Source organism: Oryza sativa, chromosome 5 (assembly GCF_034140825.1).
Source record: "Oryza sativa Japonica Group chromosome 5, ASM3414082v1".
Lineage (NCBI taxonomy): Eukaryota > Viridiplantae > Streptophyta > Magnoliopsida > Poales > Poaceae > Oryza > Oryza sativa.
In genome coordinates this window covers 9,863,960-9,869,542 of record NC_089039.1, presented here as the reverse complement: position 1 = coordinate 9,869,542, position 5,583 = coordinate 9,863,960, and the positions used below count along the sequence as shown (strand labels likewise).

The 5,583-nt window shown below is 44.8% G+C and overlaps 1 long non-coding RNA gene across 1 annotated transcript; it reads right to left on the bottom strand.

The window, feature by feature from the left end:
* Positions 1-1,111: 1,111 nt before the first annotated feature.
* LOC136356738 (uncharacterized) lies at positions 1,112-3,434 on the bottom strand. Its single transcript, XR_010741673.1, has 3 exons — positions 2,939-3,434; positions 2,554-2,606; positions 1,112-1,361 (listed from the first exon to the last, which is right to left on the bottom strand). It is a non-coding gene; the product is annotated as an uncharacterized lncRNA (long non-coding RNA).
* Between the last annotated feature and the right edge of the window lie 2,149 nt (positions 3,435-5,583).

Genomic DNA, 5,583 nt, shown 5'->3' with positions numbered 1-5,583 from the left:
ACTCTATTGGATGCATGTATTACATTTATTAGGATGATCCAAACTACAAGATAATAATAACTATTTCTTGGTCTTTGGGTTAAGGGTGGTTATGCCTTATATTTTGGAATGGAGGGAGTAGTTGACTTTATAGTAGACCATCATGTAGATATTGATTATGAGGAAGAGGTTTGCTTAGTTGAAGTTATACCTTGGAAGATTTATTTTGATGGTTCTTCTTGCAAAGAAGGTCAAGGCATAGGGGTAGTTTTATTTTCACCTAATGGCATGTGTTATGAGGCATCGGTTCGTTTGGATTATTATTGTACAAATAATCAAGCCGAATACAATGCTTTATTATTCTGCTTACAAGTGATGAAGATAGTTGGAGCTAAGCACGTGGAAGCTTTTGGTGATTCGTAATCGGTGATGCAACAAGTTGCCGGAGTTTTCAAATGTTTGGACGGATCACTAAATAGGTACCTCGATTCATGCTTAGATATTATTGCCAATTTTGATAATTTTGCTATTTGACATATTGCTAGACATGATAATTCTAGAGAAAATGATTTGGCACAACAAGCATCTGGTTATAATGTGAAGAGGGGATTATTTCTGATATTAGAAGAGCCGGTGCTTGATTTTAAATCTTTGTGCGAAATTGGCAAAATTGCAGACGAGGCGTGGTTTGACCAGCGTTGCGCGGCCGGTCTGACTGATGACTAGGAGCGGTCTGACTGGCGGTCTGACCAGCCTTGCATGGTTGGTCTGACCGGTTCTGGACAGATCGCTGGGGGGCACGCTGCAATTGAGTCAAAGGCCGAATTAATTGTAAATTCGGACATTTCTGCCCAGGAAATAGAAAAGGATTGGAGAATTCCTTTGATTAGATATTTCAAAAGATCCTACACTTAAGGTTGATCGAAAGATTCGGCGGGAAGCATTCAAATACACATTGCTTGATGAAGATCTATATCGCCGAAATATAGATGGAATCTTATTGAAGTGCTTAGATGAAGATCAATCTAAAGTGGCTATGGGAGAGGTGCATGAAGGAATTTGTGTAACTCATCAGTCAGCCAATAAGATGAATTGGTTGCTTAGGAGAGCAGGGTTGTCACGCCCGGAAATATACACCATTTCCAAACTCTCAGTGCATTAATCCTCGTCCCAGGAGGCGAGGTACACATAGACATTGTTGATTAATACATGCCACACTTGCGGAAACGTAAAGGAGTATTTTATTACATGGGCGACTTAGGTCCTCACACTCAAAGATAAACAAATAAAACAGCGGAAGACTATGGAACAGTAGCAGCCACAGGCACTCGACGGCGGAGCGAACTAGAGATCAAAGCCTTCACCTTCCTCAAGTCTATCCTCTGGATTATTTTTGTGAGCAAGAGTGAGTACCACCACCGTACTCAGTAAGTCACACCGGAAATGCAACAATAATGCGTAGGGAAAACAAGGAAATGGCCTAATAGGGTTTATATTGCATAAAGCCATAATTTAAACATTTTAATCAAGTTAAAGCTCATTTTAAAACACGATCCTGTTCTAAGCCAATATTTTACTATCATCAAGGTTGCATGAGCCTGCGAACCTTCCTTAACCCAAGCTAATCTCCACATGACTACACCATCATGATTTCACCCTCCCAAGGTTTTATAAAACAAAACTAACTTTGGGTACATTGCTTAGCTTGCCCATAACCGAGGGCGCGGCTATTCGAATAGTTTTTACCTCTGATCAGAGGTGTACAACTTTACCCACAAGACACAACCTCAACACGCGTTGCCACGCGCCGGGTACCACCATGGCACTCGGATAGAGGTCGTGAAAAGACTATCCATCTAGGTCTACCCAAAACAGGAGAACCCGCTGAGGTTTCGCCGCCCGCCGGTCCCCGACAAGGTAAAGGTTGCTGGATCCCCCGGGACGAGACAGGCCCCCCCTTGCACCGGGTGAAAAACGGCCTTAATCCTGGCCCCACACCCTTCCAACCAATGGTCTCTGTTTTGAGAAGATCTAAACTTCCAGTCAGGCCTTACCCACCAGACTTGTGGTTGCAAGAAGATGCCTTGCAACAGAGGCCTGAAGACCGGTCCTTATATTAGCCGGGGTGTGACTACCAAAGTAACTAGCTTGCACCCCAAGCCCAGCCCAAAAAAATAAATTTTAGTTGCAAAAATCATTTTATCACCCATCTATTGACAAGCCAGTCAATAGTCCATAACTAATCCAATTTTAGTTGTTAACCACCATAGTCTAGTTTATCCAAACGTTCTAGGTTGGAACTAAGCATGACTAAGCATTTACCTAAAGCAACTAGTCAGTCCGTCATGTAGGGTACTAGACTAGTCAAGTTATAATTTTACTAGGGTTCACAACGATCATGGATATCAAATCAATAACATGGCCATAACAGAGAGCATAGCAATAACTAATAAAACAATATTAATAATGAACGGTATAATTTATAGAGCAATGCAATATAAGTAAAACAACATAATTTTCACAATATGGGATTCAACATGTTCAAGGTAGATATGAGTTGCCTTGATCACTCACAAAGTCTTCGGCGTCAACGGCGATGAAGAGCTGATCTTCCGGAACGGCGGGATCTACACGACCAACGCGAAGAAAAACAAAAAGGCTAATAAAAACAATATGAACAGAAGCAATAAAGCATATAAATGGGTTCTACTCATTTTTATGAGAAATTAAAGATTTGAACGGGTCGATTCCGAGTTCAAACGGTCAAGATATGGCCATTTGAAGTTTATGTGCTGTTTAAATGGAAATTTGCAATTTTATGAATTATTTTTCTAAAGGAAATTGATTCATTGCACATAGAAGAGAGAGAGGGGTTCCACGGCGGGTCCCACTTGGCAGCCGCTCGGTACACCATGAGGGCGGCTCACGGCGCACAAGCACGGCCGAGAAGGGGAAGCACCTGAGCCAGGCGGCACGCCGGCGACGGCCAACGGGGAAGAGGAGAAAGCGACGAAGCGGATGGTGGCGACGCCGGGCTCCGACGAGGTCCCGACCACCGGCGAGGGGCGGCCGGAGATGCGATGGCGGCGACACAAGAAGAGAGCGGCGCGGCGGCCGCGGAGAGAGGAGGGAGAGGGCAGCGGTGTGAGGGGAGAGAGGAGGGAGTCGGGGGTCCATTTTATAGGCAGGAGGGGAGGGAGAGAGACGCCGGGAGGGAGATCAACGCCGGGCATGGTGGAGCTCACCATTGATGAGCATCATCAAAATCCACCACGAATAATGCGGGATTGAGTGGGAAATTATGGGGGAATTGGAGAGGATGAGGTGGGAGTTATTTCCCCTCAATTAATTTGATGAAACGGCGAGTGGAGGAGGCGAATCGGAGGTTGCCGTCGCTTGGAATTCGGCCGGAGAGAGAGAGGATGGCTGGAGGTTAGGGATGACGAGTGGGACCCACCTGTCATCGAGTAGGAGCACGCCTGTCTCAGGCTGGGCGCGCAGGGGAAGTGAATCAGACTTTTGTCCGAGGGAGAGAGAGCAGCTGGGCCAGCCCAAGGAGAGGGAGGGGGAGAGGAGAGAGGGAGGGGTGGCCGGGCTGGGCTGAGAGAAGGACGGGGAGAGATGGGCTAGAAGTGGCCCAAGAGGAGGAAGAGGATTTCTTTTATCTTTTCCTTTTTATAAAATTATTTAATTGTTTTTGTTGCATTAAAATTATTTAGAATGCTCTAAAAATTCAAGTAAAAATTGGTTAACCATTTTTAAGCATGGGGAATTTATTAAAAATACCCACAAGCCAATTTGATATAACTCTTGGTTAATTTTAATTGTTGGAGGCTCTTTTAGGCTTTTAAAATTTCTAGAAATGCATTAAAGCACGATTTAAATTTACGGCGATTTTCAGGGCGTTACAAACCTATCCCCCTTACAGAGAATCTCGTCCTCAAGATTCGAAGACGCTTCCGAAGAGGTGAGGATGGGCGGACTTCAGTTCGTCTTCTCTTTCCCATGTTGCTTCCTCTTCTGAGTGATTGCTCCATTGAACCTTACAAAAACGGATCACCCGGCTTCGGGTATGCCTTTCAGATGTTTCCAAGATCCTTATAGGCTTCTCCACATAAGTCAGGTCTTCCTGAATCTCAATCTGTTCTGTATCTGCTTGCTCTGTCGGGACTCGGAGGCATTTCTTGAGTTGCGACACGTGGAATACATCATGAACTCCTCCCAGAGATGCCGGTAGTTCCAATTGATAAGCAACTTCCCCTCTCCTACCAAGAACTTTGTATGGTCCCACAAAACGTGGTGCCAACTTTCCCTTGGTGTGGAAACGACGTACTCCACGAAGCGGTGTAACTCTGAGATATACAAAGTCTCCTTCTTCAAAGGCTAACTCCCTTCGACGCGTATCTGCGTAGCTTTTCTGTCGAGACTGGGCAACTTTCAGATTTGCTTGGATAACCTTGACCTTCTCCTCTACTTCTTTTATAATGTCGGTCCCAAAAACTTGACGTTCTCCGGTCTGGTCCCAAAGGAGTGGGGGTTCGACATTTCCGGCCATATAGGGCTTCAAAAGGTGCCATTTGAAGACTGGCTTGGTAGCTATTATTGTACGAAAATTCAGCACATGCCCTGAGCATATCTTCAAGAATCTGATTAACCCGCTCTATCTGGCCATCTGTTTGAGGGTGATAAGCGGTGCTAAAGTTCAAACGAGTTCCCATTTCTTCCTGCAATTTCTGCCAAAACTTAGAAGTGAATTGGCTACCCCGATCGGAGATGATTCTCTTCGGTACTCCATGAAGACAAACTATCCTGGCAAAGTATAATTCTGCCAACTTACTGCCGGGATAAGTGGTTTTGACTACGATGAAATGTGCAACTTTGGTTAGGCGGTCGATAACAACCCAAATAGAGTCATATCCAGGTTGGGTCCTTGGAAGACCGGTGATGAAATCCATCCCAATCTCTTCCCACTTCCATTCTAGGATCTTGAGTGGTTGTAGCAGTCCGACTGGTCTTTGGTGTTCGGCTTTAACCCGTTAACATACATCACAGAGTGCCACAAATTCTGCTATTTCATGTTTCATACTGACCCACCAATATTTCATTTTCAAGTCTTGATACATCTTTGTACTGCCGGGGTGTATTGAGTATTGACTCTAGTGAGCCTCTTGTAGAATAAGCTTCTTGATCTCAGGATCATTGGGAACACAAACACGTTCCCCGTACCAAATGGTCCCATGTTCATGTTCGGAAAACCCAATTGCTTTTCCCCTCCTCATATTCTTCTTGATCTCTTGGATATCAGAATCACCTTTTTGGGCTTCTCGAATATGGTCAAGGAGTAGAGGTTTCGCCTCTAAGGTCGCTACGTAGCCATAATTGACTATTCCCAAATTCAAGGCCTCAAGCTCTCGGCATAATCCAGGCGGACACTGTTCATGGATGATAGCATTGCAGTAACTCTTCCGACTCAAAGCATCAGCCACAACGTTAGCTTTCCCTGGATGATAGCGGATTCCCACATCATAGTCTTTAATGAGCTCTAACCATCTTCTCTGACGGAGATTCAGATCTGGTTGAGTGAATATATACTTCAAACTTTTC